The following is a 13,942-nucleotide window of genomic DNA, read 5'->3' on the forward strand; positions in this document are numbered from 1 at the left end:
GAAAGAACGAGGGGGGATGTTCCAACATCTAGCAATTTCCCAGTCCTAGGTAGAGGGGCTTGGAGGCTAGTCGGGTTTTAAAAATAGAGATATTCTCAAGAATCAACTTAAGGAATCGAGCAAACACAGTTTCCACAGAGGCCTCTTTGTCTCTGAATATCTTGTCATTCCTTTCCTTCCAAGTACTCCAGCTCACATGAGGGGGGATCTTCTTCCATAGTTGTTGGATAAGGGGGTTGGAAGAGGGGCCCTGCAACTCTTGGGACAAACTTAACAAATTGTCATTCATAATCCAATAGATATTGAGCTTGTTGTAGACCACCCCCCCGAGCTCCTGAGTAAAGGCACAGTGGAGGAAGAGATGAGTAGGAATTTCCTCATCATTTTTGTAGAGGATGCATCTATTAGGGAATTGGAATCCCCGCTTGACCAAATTGTCTTGGGTCAAAATTTTGACGAGGAGAGTAGTCCACTAAAAGAAATTAACCTTGGGAATAAGTTAGGGATTCTAGACCTCTTTCTAGATATAGGTGTAATCAGGTTCTCTTAGCAAGCTTTTGTATGCAGTTCTGATAGAGAAGTCTCCAGAAGGGTCCCACTTGCAAATGAATCTATCTTCCCTAGGAAAAAGGGGGAGGAGCATACCAGCCAAAAGCTTTTGGAGCTCTCTAGCAATAGGGAGGAGGAAGGGATGATCAATGCAACAATCCTCCAAAGCCCTCCAAGTGCAGTTGTTGAAATAGTCACTGACCCTTTCTCCAAAGAAGCTTTTGGCAGCATCCCAGAGCCTTCTAAGGGAGGGGGAAGAAGAAAGGGGTTTCTCTCCCAACCAACAATCCTCCCAGAAGAGAGTATTCCTTCTATTTCCAATAAGCCACCTCATACCATGGGATAAAGGGTCCTTGCAGCTCAAGACATTGTTCCAAATTTTGGAACCCCTAGGAAGGCCCTCCTCTTTTAGAACAGAGGAAAAGTCCCCATTACCGAGGTATTTGGCTCTGATGTCCTACTCCTATCCACATCCTTATTCAAAAGCTTCAAGGCAATTTTGGACATAAGGGCCTTATTGAACCTGGAGATCTTGCGGGTTCCCAACCCACCCATGGCCTTCGGAAGACAAACTCTGTCCCAGCCCACCAAGGCAATCCTCTTCTTTTCTTCCAAACCCATCCAAAGGAAATTCTTTTGGATATTCTCCAGCTTAGCAGCCATAGCCGCAAAAATCTTAAAAAGGGAGAGGAAGTACACAGGGATCCTTTGGAGGGAGGAGGAGAGCAACTGCAATTTCCCAACACTACTGAGGAATCTACCTTTCCAACCAACCAACTTCTTCTGCACTCTTTTGAGGATGGAGATCCAAAAGGAATTAGATACATCTTTGATAGTCAAAGGGAGACCAAGGTAGGTACTAGAGAGGGAGGCCCTTTGACAACCAATGATTCTATAGACTTTATCTTGGAGTTGGACATGAGTGTGAAAGAAATAAATGCTTCTCTTCTCATAGTTAATGTGTTGGCCAGAGGCCAGAGCATAAGAGTTGAGAAAGGATTTCCAAGCCTTAGCTTCCCACACAGAGGAGATACCAAAGAGAATAGTGTCATCGACAAACTGCTGCAGAACATTTGGAGGCGTCGTAGAGGCAGGTTTGATGCCTAGGAGAGCTCCCCTACAAACAATGGAGTTCAAATTACAAGCCAACACTTTAGCAAGGATGATGAAAAGGTAAGGGGAGAGCGGAGCCCCTTGTTGCATACCTCAGGAGGCCCTGAACCTCTCTAGCGTTCTCCCATTGAGAAGCATAGAGTAGGTGACCGTAGACATGCATTCCCCAATAAGTTTGATGAGTTTATCTCTGAAACCCATAGTTTTGAGAACTTTGAAGAGGAAGTTCCAGTTGACTCTATCATAAGCCTTGGAGATGTCAAGCTTGAGCAACATCCTCGACTGATGGTACATGTCCATGGAGTGAATAATCTCATGAGTAGAGATGGCCACATCAAGAATCTTTCTACCTGGGATAAAACCTTTATGGGAAGGGCTAATCAGAGAATCCAAGAAAGGTTTGAGCCTATTAACAAGAACTTTGCTAAAGATTTTATAAATAATGTTGCAGAGAGTGATAGGGCGGAAGTCCTTGAGACTGGATGCCTCTTGAATTTTAGGGACAAGGGAAATGAAGGTGTAGTTGAGCTTTTTGAGAAGCCTTCTAGATCTGAAAAAAATCCCTCGTGGCTAGAACAACATCAAGGCCCACCACATCCCAGAAATCTTGGAAAAAAGTCGAGGGGAAACCATCAGGACCTGGGGCTTTGAAGGAACCCATAGCAAAAATAGCGGACTTGACTTCCTCCTCAAAAATAGGGGCCAAAATGAGGTTGTTATCTTCCACCGAGAGGGGTGGCAGGATGCAATTGAGAAGATCCTCCCCAGCAGGGGCCCCAGAGTCACCATCTTCCCTAGACAAAGATTCAAAATAGTTAGTAGTCAGTCTGCTCAAACTATCCTCATCATTGACCTCTTGATTGTTATCATCCAAGAGGGAGGAGATGTGGTTTCTGTGCTTGTGGATAATAGAAGATCAAAGAAAGTTGTATTCTTATCACCTTCTTTGAGCCATTAAACCTGGGATTTCTATTTCTAGTGGAGTTCTTATTGCATTTGTTGCATATGATGTAATTTAATTATTTTATTTTTTAAGATTAAAAATATTTATTGATCTATTAAAAAGATATATCATAACTATATAGTAATAATATTATTATTTAAATATTTTATTAAATTAAATTTGTTTGTGAGATTTTTTTTAAGGGTTGAGTACTACTAGAGTGAGTAGCTTCCACATAATAAATTTTAAAAATAAAAACAAACACCGCATCAAACCCAAAATGGGTGTGCCAACATGTTATGTTTCTATATTTTCACCTTTTTGGAGGATCTTAAACTCATCGGATGCTTTATTTTTTATGGTGGTGTTTTCTTCCTTTTCACCTCTATCCATTCAAGCTCAATCTGGTAGGGTAAATGCAATCATTCCTTAATTTCTTCATTTAATATTCCATCATTGTTAGTGGTTACAATAGTAGTTGATGTTACTAAGGAGATCTCATTGTCTCTATGTTGTGGGCCAAAATTCGCCAAAGCAAGTGGAGAAGCAACTAAGGAGGCACTAATTGTAATGCAACCATAACCGATAAAAACCTCAAAGAGAGTCAACCGACTTATGCAGCAAGAGTAACACAACAAAAGCAACAAGATTACATAAACAGATCATATTATTGCTTTAGAACTTCTGACAATCATCCAACTACCATCATATAATCATCAAAGAACATGACGTAGAGCCATGCAACAAACTAGGTGATAAACTTCTCTCACCCACAACTACTATGTCCAAACCAAGTTTCTTTATTTGTTCAAGGTGTCAAACAACACACCTACCGAGTTCTCAGCTCATACAATAATTTGTGTGACCGGATCCATAAAGGATTAGCATCTTCTGATACCGGTGGGATGAAAACCTATTGGATTTTTTCTATTGGTGGTCCAACCAACACAAAAAATCCATAAGATCCAACTATCAAATGTATTAAGGGGTGTTGGCATTACAATAGAAAGGAGATTGTAGGCATTTCAATAAGGATATTGAGAAGGTTGTTGGAGATTATTGATATAACTGAAGAAGGATGATTACTGTCTTTATAATATTATTTTGTCATTGATGTCAAGAAATTGACTTTCTGATTTAGTATGATGTTGCCATATCTTGAGATGTATTGATGAGAATTAAGATGTTGGTAAGTGACACAGAAAGAATGTGATAATGAAGGGGCGAAATAAGTTATTCAATGGGCAAATATTACCGAGTTAGACAATGATGAGATCATGTTGTTTTGATTGTTTTGATATCCTACATATGTTGTTGATTGTAAGGTTAATACTATACTATGTCACCGAGCAAAGAACCTAGTCGGTAAACCCCAAGGTTATCGATATCGGTTAATGAAGGTGGAATGTCTACCAAGTAAAGCTTAGTATTTATCGTGTAACAATCGAGTTATGACAGATCGCATTGGATGGATAAAAGCATTATTTAATGAAGGATGTTGATGAGCTAGAGATGAATAGATGATTGGTATGCTACGCATGAAGTTTGTTAAGGATCTACGGCAATGGAAAATCAAGAGGAAGATCTACAACACAGATTGAACTGCAATAACCTAGCACAAGTTCCTAGGAAGGAATGCAAGTTCCAAGGTGAGGTAAAACATTTTCAGATCGAAGGATACATTGAACCTAGTCAAGATTGATGATCTGATGGCCAAGATTGATCATGGGAAATGTGATCAAGGAGATTAAGCGGTTAGCAAATTGTTTATAAATAAGGAATTGTTGATAAACAATGTATGCGGGCAAATGTAAGCACAGGGATGCTACATAGTGATTACCAAGCACAGAAGCTTGAAGACCTGTTTGATTAATAGAGTAGGGAGCCCAACAGAGGGACAAGATAAGTCCTATGATTAGATTGTTTTGAGCAAATAAGAATCTGATTTAGCATTTTAGATGTGAAGTTGCAGATATATTTTTACTATTGTTATTTTGTAAAGTGACAAAAAATCTCTTAATCGGGTGGACTTAACAGTCTTATTTGTAAATCCTCTAGCAAGGTAACATTCTAAATAAGTGTTTGAAATCCTTTGACAAGGTCACTTCTAACAAAGTGAAGATCCTAACAGATCTGAGGGAAATCCCTTAACTGGGTCACATCTAGCAATGTGTTTGTAATCTTTAACAAGATTTGCTTTTAACCGAGCATACTCTAGAAGAGTATATTTCTTAGTGGGTCCAAAATACCATAGTGGTTTTTCCCTATTTGGGTTTCCACGTTAAATCTGGTGTTATATGTGTTATGATGATTATGTGTTTATGAGTTAGCATGTTTAGTAGTTTTTGGTTATATTGCTGAAGTATAAGTTACCGAGGTTGAATCTGGTGATTTTATGGAAGATTAAGTTTGTATGATTCACCCCGCCCTCTCATCTTGTTAGCTATTGGCTTTAGTACTTTAAATTTAATATGAAAACTTACAATTGGTATCAGAGCTTTGGACTCTGGAAGAAAAGTTTAAAGGTACTTGAGGCAAAGATCCGAAGATGTATAAAAGCGATGCGCCACAGCTGGACAAGTCAAGTTTCTCCACATGGCAGAAAAGGATGAAGCTGCACTTACTAGGAATTGGAGAATATGCAACATATTATTTGGAGAATGATTACATACCACGAAGAACCAACCCGATGACCTTGGAGGAGATAAAGGCAAAGCAAGAACATATTTAAGCTATGATTGAAATAACATCAGCATTGACCAACTCAGAGTTTAATGATCTAGAAGGCTGTAATGATGCAAAAGCAATGTGGACCAATCTCATATCTGTGTATGGCGGTGATGAACATATTCAGAGAGAAAAAGTAGATAGTCTAAGAGGACAACTTGAATCCATGAGAATGAATGAAGGTGAGAACATAACCCAATATAGTACAAGGCTAAAGGAGACTATCAATCAAATCAAAGGAGCAGGAGGAACTATTGAAGAAAAGGATGTAACAAGTAAGTTTCTAAGAACCCTTCTACCTGCTTATGCAATCCGAGTCTCTGCAATCAATGAACTAAGGTCTGTACCAAATATGCCAACTTCTTTGGATGCTACTATTGGTAAGCTACATGCATTTGAGTTAAGTAATTTTGATAACATTGGATCTTCGGTAAATAAAGTAGAATCTGCATTCAGTTCTTTTCATATTGGTGAATCTGATGATTACAATGATAGAATGAGTAAGTATTCTAAAGGGAATCACAGTGGAGCAAGTGAAAGATTTCATAAGAACATGGAAGAAGTGCACAAACTGTATGAGGAAATCAAAAAGCAAGAAGATTTTGAGGCATTGTTAGCCAAGAGGTTACCGAGAGGAAAAGGTAAGTATAAAGGAAAGTTACCTTTAAAATGTTTCAATTGTGATAAAATAGGACATATGGCTTCTAACTACCCTGACAAAGAATCTAGTGAAAAGAGAGAATACTGAGATAACAGGCAGAAAGACAACCAATACAGAGGATATCGATTCTTCAGAAGGAGAGATAGAAAGACATGCCTAGTAGCTAATGAGGAATCCAACGATGATAAATCTAATGAAACTGATACAAAAGAAGTTATTTATGTGGCTATTAAAGATGGATCAGATGAAGAAAGGTATGAAGAAAAAGCCCTAATATATCACATAAATAATAATGATTCTTGGATCATAGATAGTGGATGCTCACATCACATGACAGGTGATAAACACAAGTTTGTTAAATTAGAAGATTATGATGGAGGTTATGTAAGATTTGGTAATGATGCACCATGTCCGGTGAAAGGTAAAGGCTCTATCACTCTTCTTGACAATGCTAAATGTGATGGTGTATACTAGATTGAAGGTTTGAAATACAATTTGTTGAGTGTAGCACAACTAAACAATATAGGATACTCAATAGAATTCTAGAAGGGATGTGTCAAAGTTCATGACAAACATGGAAAGCTGGCTGCTATCGGGACACAAACAAAAGGTAATACATTTCATCTTGACTCAACTCGGAACAAATGTCTATATGCAAAAATAGAATATACCTGGTTATGGCATAAAAGGTTTTGTCATGTAAATTTTGATAATCTAATCAAAATAAGTAAGAAGCATCGAGTAAGAGGTCTACCGAGTCTGGAAAAACTTGAGAATGCAATGTGTCAAGGATGCCAGATGGGTAAGATGACAAGATCAAGCTTTACAAGTAAGTCCTACACTTCTAAAGGAATTTTAGATCTAGTACACACTGATCTTTGTGGTTCCATGAAAGTTTAGAGTTATTATGGTGATAAATATTTCATATTATTTGTGGATGATTACTCAAGGATAATGTTAGTTATGTTTTTAAAAGAAAAATCAGAAGCTTTTCAAATGTTTAAATGGTACAAGGCAAGAGTTGAAAATGAAACAGGAAGACAGCTGAAATGTCTTAGATCTGATAGAGGAGGAGAATCCACTTATGATGAATTTAACTTATTCTACAATGATCATGGTATAAAAAGGCAAGTGTCTGCACCGAGAACACCTCAGACAAATGGGATAACCAAGAGAAGAAACAGATCAATTGTAGATTGTGCCAGAATCTTGACGATAGAAAAGTGGGTACCTCAAACATTTTGGAGAGAAGCAATCAACACTGCAGTTTACACCCTAAATCGAGTACAACTGAAGAAAGGAACTATGAAGACACCATATAAAATCTGGTATGACAAGAAACCTAATGTAAGTTATTTTAAAATCTTTTGAAGTAGATGCTATGTACACAAAGATGACAGAAATGGAAAGCTTGATCAAAAAAGTGAAGAAGGAACATTTCTAGGTCATTCTTCTAGAAGTAAAGCATTTAAATGTCCAATCAAATCATCTAACAAAATAGTAGAAAGTGCAAATGTGAAAATTGATGAATTTGTAGAAAGAAATGATGAAGGAAATTCCAAAGAACCAGATAATTATGAACAATTTGTTTATGTTCAACCAAGAAATCCTACCGAGAAAGTTATTGAAGAAAATGAAGATAATGTCCAGTTACCGAGTGATGAAGAAGACCATACAGAGCCCACCGAGCCTATATTAGCCAAATATGTCAGAAGACATCATGCATCAAGTTAGATTATAGGAGATAAGGATGATCCAGTGATGACAAGGAACAAACTGAGACTGAACACATGTCTGATATCTGAATTTGAATCGAGAATAGTAAAAGGGGCATTTAACAATGAAGATTGGGTAAATGCTATGACAGAAGAGATTGATCAGATCAAGAAGAATGACACATGGACACTGGTCCCAAGACCAAAGGACAAAAATGCAATTGGTACAAAGTGGATTTTCATAAACAAGCTAAATGAAAAAGGTGAGGTCGTTCGCAACAAAGCAATACTAGTTTGCAAATGTTATGCTCAAGAAGAAGGAATAGATTATGGTGAGACTTTTGCTCCTGTGGCTAGACTTGAGGATGTAAGAACATTATTGGCATATGCTGCTTTCAAAAATTTCAAGGTATATCAAATGGATGTTAAATCTGCATTTTTGAATGGTATACTAGAAGAAGAAGTTTATATTGAACAACCTGAAGGATTTGTTGAAGACAAGAATAAAGATCAGGTATGTAAATTGAACAAAGCTTTATATGGTCTGAAACAAGCTCCTAGAGTATGGTATGAAAGACTGCACTCTTATTTGATCAAGATTGGATTTATAAGGATAAGTGAAAACATCAATATGTACATGAAGAATGATGAGGACAATGGAATACTGCTCTCAGCCATATTTGTTGATGATATTATTTTTTGTGGAAATGATTCTCTATGCAAGAACTTTGGAAATGAAATGTGCATAGAATTTGAGATGCCATTAATCGGTGAGATAAAGTATTTTATAGGTTTACAGATACTGCAAATGAAAGATGATATTTTCATTACTCAATCCAAGTACATAAAGGAAATCTTGAAGAAGTTTGGAATGGAGGATTCAAAACCTGTAAGTACTCCTATGACTACTAACTGCAAACTATCAAAAAATGATGAATCTGCATCTATTGATGGGACACTTTACCGATCTATGATTGGAAAGTTGCAATATGTTGTTCACAGTAGACTGGATATAGCACATGCAGTAGGTATTGTTGCAAGATTCTCTGTAGATCCCAAAGAAACCCATATGACATCAATCAAGAGAATTTTTAGATACCTGAGAGACACTGAAGATTATGGCTTAGTATATGAAAAGAGGAATGATTTTGATTTAAAAGTTTATACTGATGCTAATTGGGCAGACAACATTGATGACAGGAAAAGGACAAGTGGTGGAGCTTTCTTTTTAGGACATAGACTAGTAAGTTGGCTTAGCAAGAAACAAGGATGTATTTCACAGTCAATAGCTGAAGCTGAATATGTCGCTGCAGCATTGAATTGTACCAATATTGCATGGATTAAACAACTGTTGGAATGTATAAATGAGAAGGTTACCGAGCCAGTAACTATATTCTGTGATAATACTAGTGCCATTAACATTTCAAAGAATCCGGTAATGCACTCGAAGAAAAAACATATCTCTATAAAGTATCATTATCTCAGAGAAGAAGTTCAAGAGAAGAAAGTTGTGCTGGAATATATCAGTTCAAAGGAGCAAATAGGAGACATCTTCACAAAGCCACTGCCAAGGGACACTTTTGAGTATCTCAGAAGCAAGTTAGGGGTCCTACCCCTATCTTCTATTCACTGACAGAGTTTGGTGAAAGCATCAATTTGATGAATCTAAAAAATATTATGTGTGGATTGATTCTGATTTACACACTTTAGGAGGTTTTCTAAAGTTGTGTAGGAAATAGTATTGAAGGAAAGATTGCTTTGATTGAGTTTTAGATGTTACATTTGGATGTGTAACATAGAAAGGCAAAACACTTCACAGCAAAAGAGTTCATGATTTAGTTCTTTTACCTTTTGGCATTGTTGTCAAAGGGGGAGAAGACTAAATGGTAGACTAAATAGAAAGGCCTCAAATGAAGAAGATAAGAGAAGACTAATGACAGGGGGAGAAGATTACTGAAAATGGGAGAAGATTTTAACAACTCAAGGATAACAAGAGAAGTCTCCATAGCAATCTGAATCCGAATCAATTTGAATATCTTGTTGGTATTACCATTTACAAGTTGGTATTGCCATCAATGCCAAAGGGGGAGATTGTTGGCATTACAATAGAAAGGAGATTGTTGGCATTACAATAGAAATGAGATTGTTGGCATTTCAATAAGGATATTGAGAAGGTTGTTGGAGATTATTGATATAACTGAAGAAGGATGATTATTGTCTTTATAATATTATTTTGTCATTGATGTCAAGAAATTGACTTTCTGATTCAGTATGATGTTGCCATATCTTGAGAAGTATGTATTGATGAGAACTAAGATGTCAGTAAGTGACATAGAAAGAATGTGATAATGAAGGGGAGAAATAAGTTATTCAATGGGCAACTATTACCGAGTTAGACGATGATGAGATCATGTTGTTTTGATTGTTTTGATATCCTACATATGTTGTTGATTGTAAGGTTAATACTATACTATGTCACTGAGCAAAGAACCTAGTCGGTAAACCCTAAGGTTATCGATATCGGTTAATGAAGGCGAAATGTCTACCGAGTAAAGCTTAGTATTTATCAAGTAACAATCGAGTTATGACATATCGCATTGGATGGATAAAAGCATTATTTAATGAAGGATGTTGATGAGCTGGAGATGAATAGATGATTGGTATGCTGCGCATGAAGTTTGTTAAGGATCTACGGCAATGGAAAATCAAGAGGAAGATCTACAACACAGATTGAACTGCAATAACCTAGCACAAGTTCCTAGGAAGGAATGCAAGTTCCAAGGTGAGGTAAAACATTTTCAGATCGAAGGATACATTGAACCTAGTCAAGATTGATGATCTGATGGCCAAGATTGATCATAGGAAATGTGATCAAGGAGATTAAGTGGTTAGAAAATTGTTTATAAATAAGGAATTGTTGATAAACAATGTATGCGGGCAAATGTAAGCACGGGGATGCTACATAGTGATTACCGAGCACAGAAGCTTGAAGACCTGTTTGATTAATAGAGTAGGGAGCCCAACAGAAGGACAAGATAAGTCCTATGATTAGATTGTTTTGAGAAAATAAGAATCTGCTTTAGCATTTTAGATGTGAAGTTGCAGATATATTTTTACTATTGTTATTTTGTAAAGTGACAAAAAATCTCTTAACCAGGTGGACTTAACAGTCTTATTTGTAAATCCTCTAGCAAGGTAACATTCTAAATAAGTGTTTGAAATCCTTTGACAAGGTCACTTCTAACAAAGTGAAGATCCTAACAGATTTGAGGGAAATCCCTTAACCGGGTCACATCTAGCAATGTGTTTGTAATCTTTAACAAGATTTGCTTTTAACCAAGCATACTCTAGAAGAGTATATTTCTTAGTGGGTCCAAAATACCATAGTGGTTTTTCCCTATTTGGGTTTCCACATTAAATCTGGTGTTATATGTGTTATGATGATTATGTGTTTATGAGTTAGCATGTTTAGTAGTTTTTGGTTATATTGTTGAAGTATAAGTTACCGAGGTTGAATCTGGTGATTTTATGGAAGATTAAGTTTGTATGATTCACCCCCCCCTCTCATCTTGTTAGCAATTGGCATCAGTACTTTACATTTAGTATTAGAACTTACAAAGGGGTACTTGTCTCACAAATGTCCTATTTGTCTAGTAGCCCTATCGGTTGACTAGTAGCCCTACTGATTGAGTTCTCCACACACAACTTAATAAAATTTCAAAGGAAAAGACAAACTAAGGGTAGATTCAGATACCCTTTATCAAGTTACACAATTCCCCAATGGCTTAGACCCTAACCCAAATTTTGAAAGGTCTATATCCTTACTATCCTTCCAGACCTAATTAAGCCAATTAGGCCTAATTTACAAAGCAAATACCCCTTGTATTAGTCCCCTGACTAAACCAACACTTCTAAAAGGTGGGTTAATGTGTCAAACCAGCAAATCCAAGGTTTTAGGACTTGATCCCATATCCTTTGTCTACTACAAGTGATTTTTACTTCTTCAATTGAGGTGGTCACATAGACATGCCCGCTTAGGGTCAATTCAATCTCTTCAGGCTTGGAGCCTCCCTACAAACCAACACAAAAATATTATGGTAAAATGGCCCCTCTAACATTTTCCCATAGGTTGTTTGTTCCTTTGGTGAAAATGTTAGATTAAGGGCATTTTTATAGTGAAACAACCCTAGGTGTTGGCAGGGTTTGTGACCAGTCCGCATAGGGTTTGATGAATCTCTACAACCCTACTATTTCAAGACCTCAAAATGATTCAAATGGAAGGTAAGAGACTTACCTAACTCATCCAATTAGTTTCAAGCATACACCATTCCGTACTTGTCAAAAATGAATTTCAAACACACAAAATTTTAGGAAACTCCAAGTATATTGTATTGCTCCAAAACTCCAAAACATCACCAATTTCAACAACTTCAACAACAACAACCCTGGAATTGATCTAAGTGGACCTAATATATCCTCCCTAATGGTTTCCAACCACTTTTCAAACTTTGGAACCGTTGGAGGATTAGTTACCCCTTTTTACAACATTTTGTAATGACAACAAAAGTTGTCAACTTGCAACTTTTCAAATTTGGCGACTCCAAGGTCTATTCGGCCTATTCCAAGGATTAGTTTGATGTTTCTAAGACCAATATTTGTTTTCCTAACTCATTCCTATACTCCTACTGACCCACATGGTCATTTGTCCATGGTGGCTTATAAAATGCAACCATGACAATGCCTTACATCAATTGGGTCTTATTGACTCACAAACCTATCAACCTACTACATATGATCATTTTCAATTCATGGGTGATATTAGACTCTTTAGGCTTCATTTGTGTCTTTGGGTGCTCTTGCACCATACTCCTTGGGTGGTTTAATCTCAAGTCCACTTGAGATGAGTTCCTGCAATGTAGTCCCATGTTTCTTCATCTGGTCTTCATCCATCCATATTGCATCTGCCTCAGGGAGTCCTTGCCACTTGACAAGGTATTCTTTGTAGACCTTATTCCTAGTTTTCTTCATAATGTTGGTGTCCAAGATCCTCTGAAGTTTGGGTGGCCCTTGACTTGGAAATTCTTTCAGTATGTTTGCAACATCTTCAACCGGGAATGTACCATCTTCCTACCCTGTACCTTTGTATGGTGTTAGATCTGCAACATTAAAGATTGGGGATATACCTATATCTGAAGGTAATTGGATTTCATATGCATTGTTCCCAAACTTCTTGAGTATTTGACAAGGTCTGACCTTTCTCATCATGAGTTTTGTGTGTTTCCCTTTTGGCAATATCTCCTTCTTCAGATTTTCCCATACCGTGTCTCCAACTTGAAACTGCACTCTCTCTTTCTTCTATCAACCTGCTCCTTGTACTTCTCTATACTTCTCTGCAATTGCATCCTAACTTGGACATGAATCTCCTTTATCCCTTTAGCAAATTCTTCTCCACAAGCACTGATATGTTCAATTTAGGGTAGGTTTCTCAATTCCAGCACACCTCTTGGATTCAACCCATAGACAATTTGGAAAGGGCTTCTTCCTTTATTCCTATTAATAGAGTCATTATAAGAATATTCTACTTGGGAGATGATGGAGTCCCACTTTTCACCATGTTTCTTGGTGAGGCACCTTAACAAGTTTCTGAGTGACCTATTAACCACTTCTATTTGGCCATCCGTTTGGGGATGATAAGCTGAACTAAAAGACAAGTTTGTGCCTAACTTCCTCCATAAAGTCCTTAAAAAATTCCCCACAAATTTCACATCTCTATTTGACACAATGTTCAAGGGTAAACCATGTATTCTCACAACCTAATTAAAGAAAAGGTTTGCAACATATGTAGCATCACTTATGCTCTTGCATGGAAATAAATGTGCCATCTTGCTAAACCTATCAACAACCACAAAAACACTGTCAAAACCTTTTTGAGTTCTTGGAAAACCCATCACAAAGTCTATGCTCACACTTTCCCAAGGTCTTGAAGGAATGGGCAATGGATGGTATAGTTCTGCATTTGTTGTTGTCCCCTTGGCCTTTTGACACACCACACATGAATCCACAAATTTTCTGACATCTGTCTGCAATTTAGGGGAGTGATTAAATCTTCTCACCAACTCAAGAGTTTTGTCTAGTCCAAAGTGTCCTCTCATGCAACCAATATGCTTCTCCTTAATTATGTTATCCCTCACTGAACATTTAGGAATGCATAATTGGCATCCTTTGAAAAGAAGA

Source organism: Cryptomeria japonica, chromosome 1 (genome assembly GCF_030272615.1).
Source record: "Cryptomeria japonica chromosome 1, Sugi_1.0, whole genome shotgun sequence".
Taxonomy (NCBI): Eukaryota; Viridiplantae; Streptophyta; class Pinopsida; order Cupressales; family Cupressaceae; genus Cryptomeria; species Cryptomeria japonica.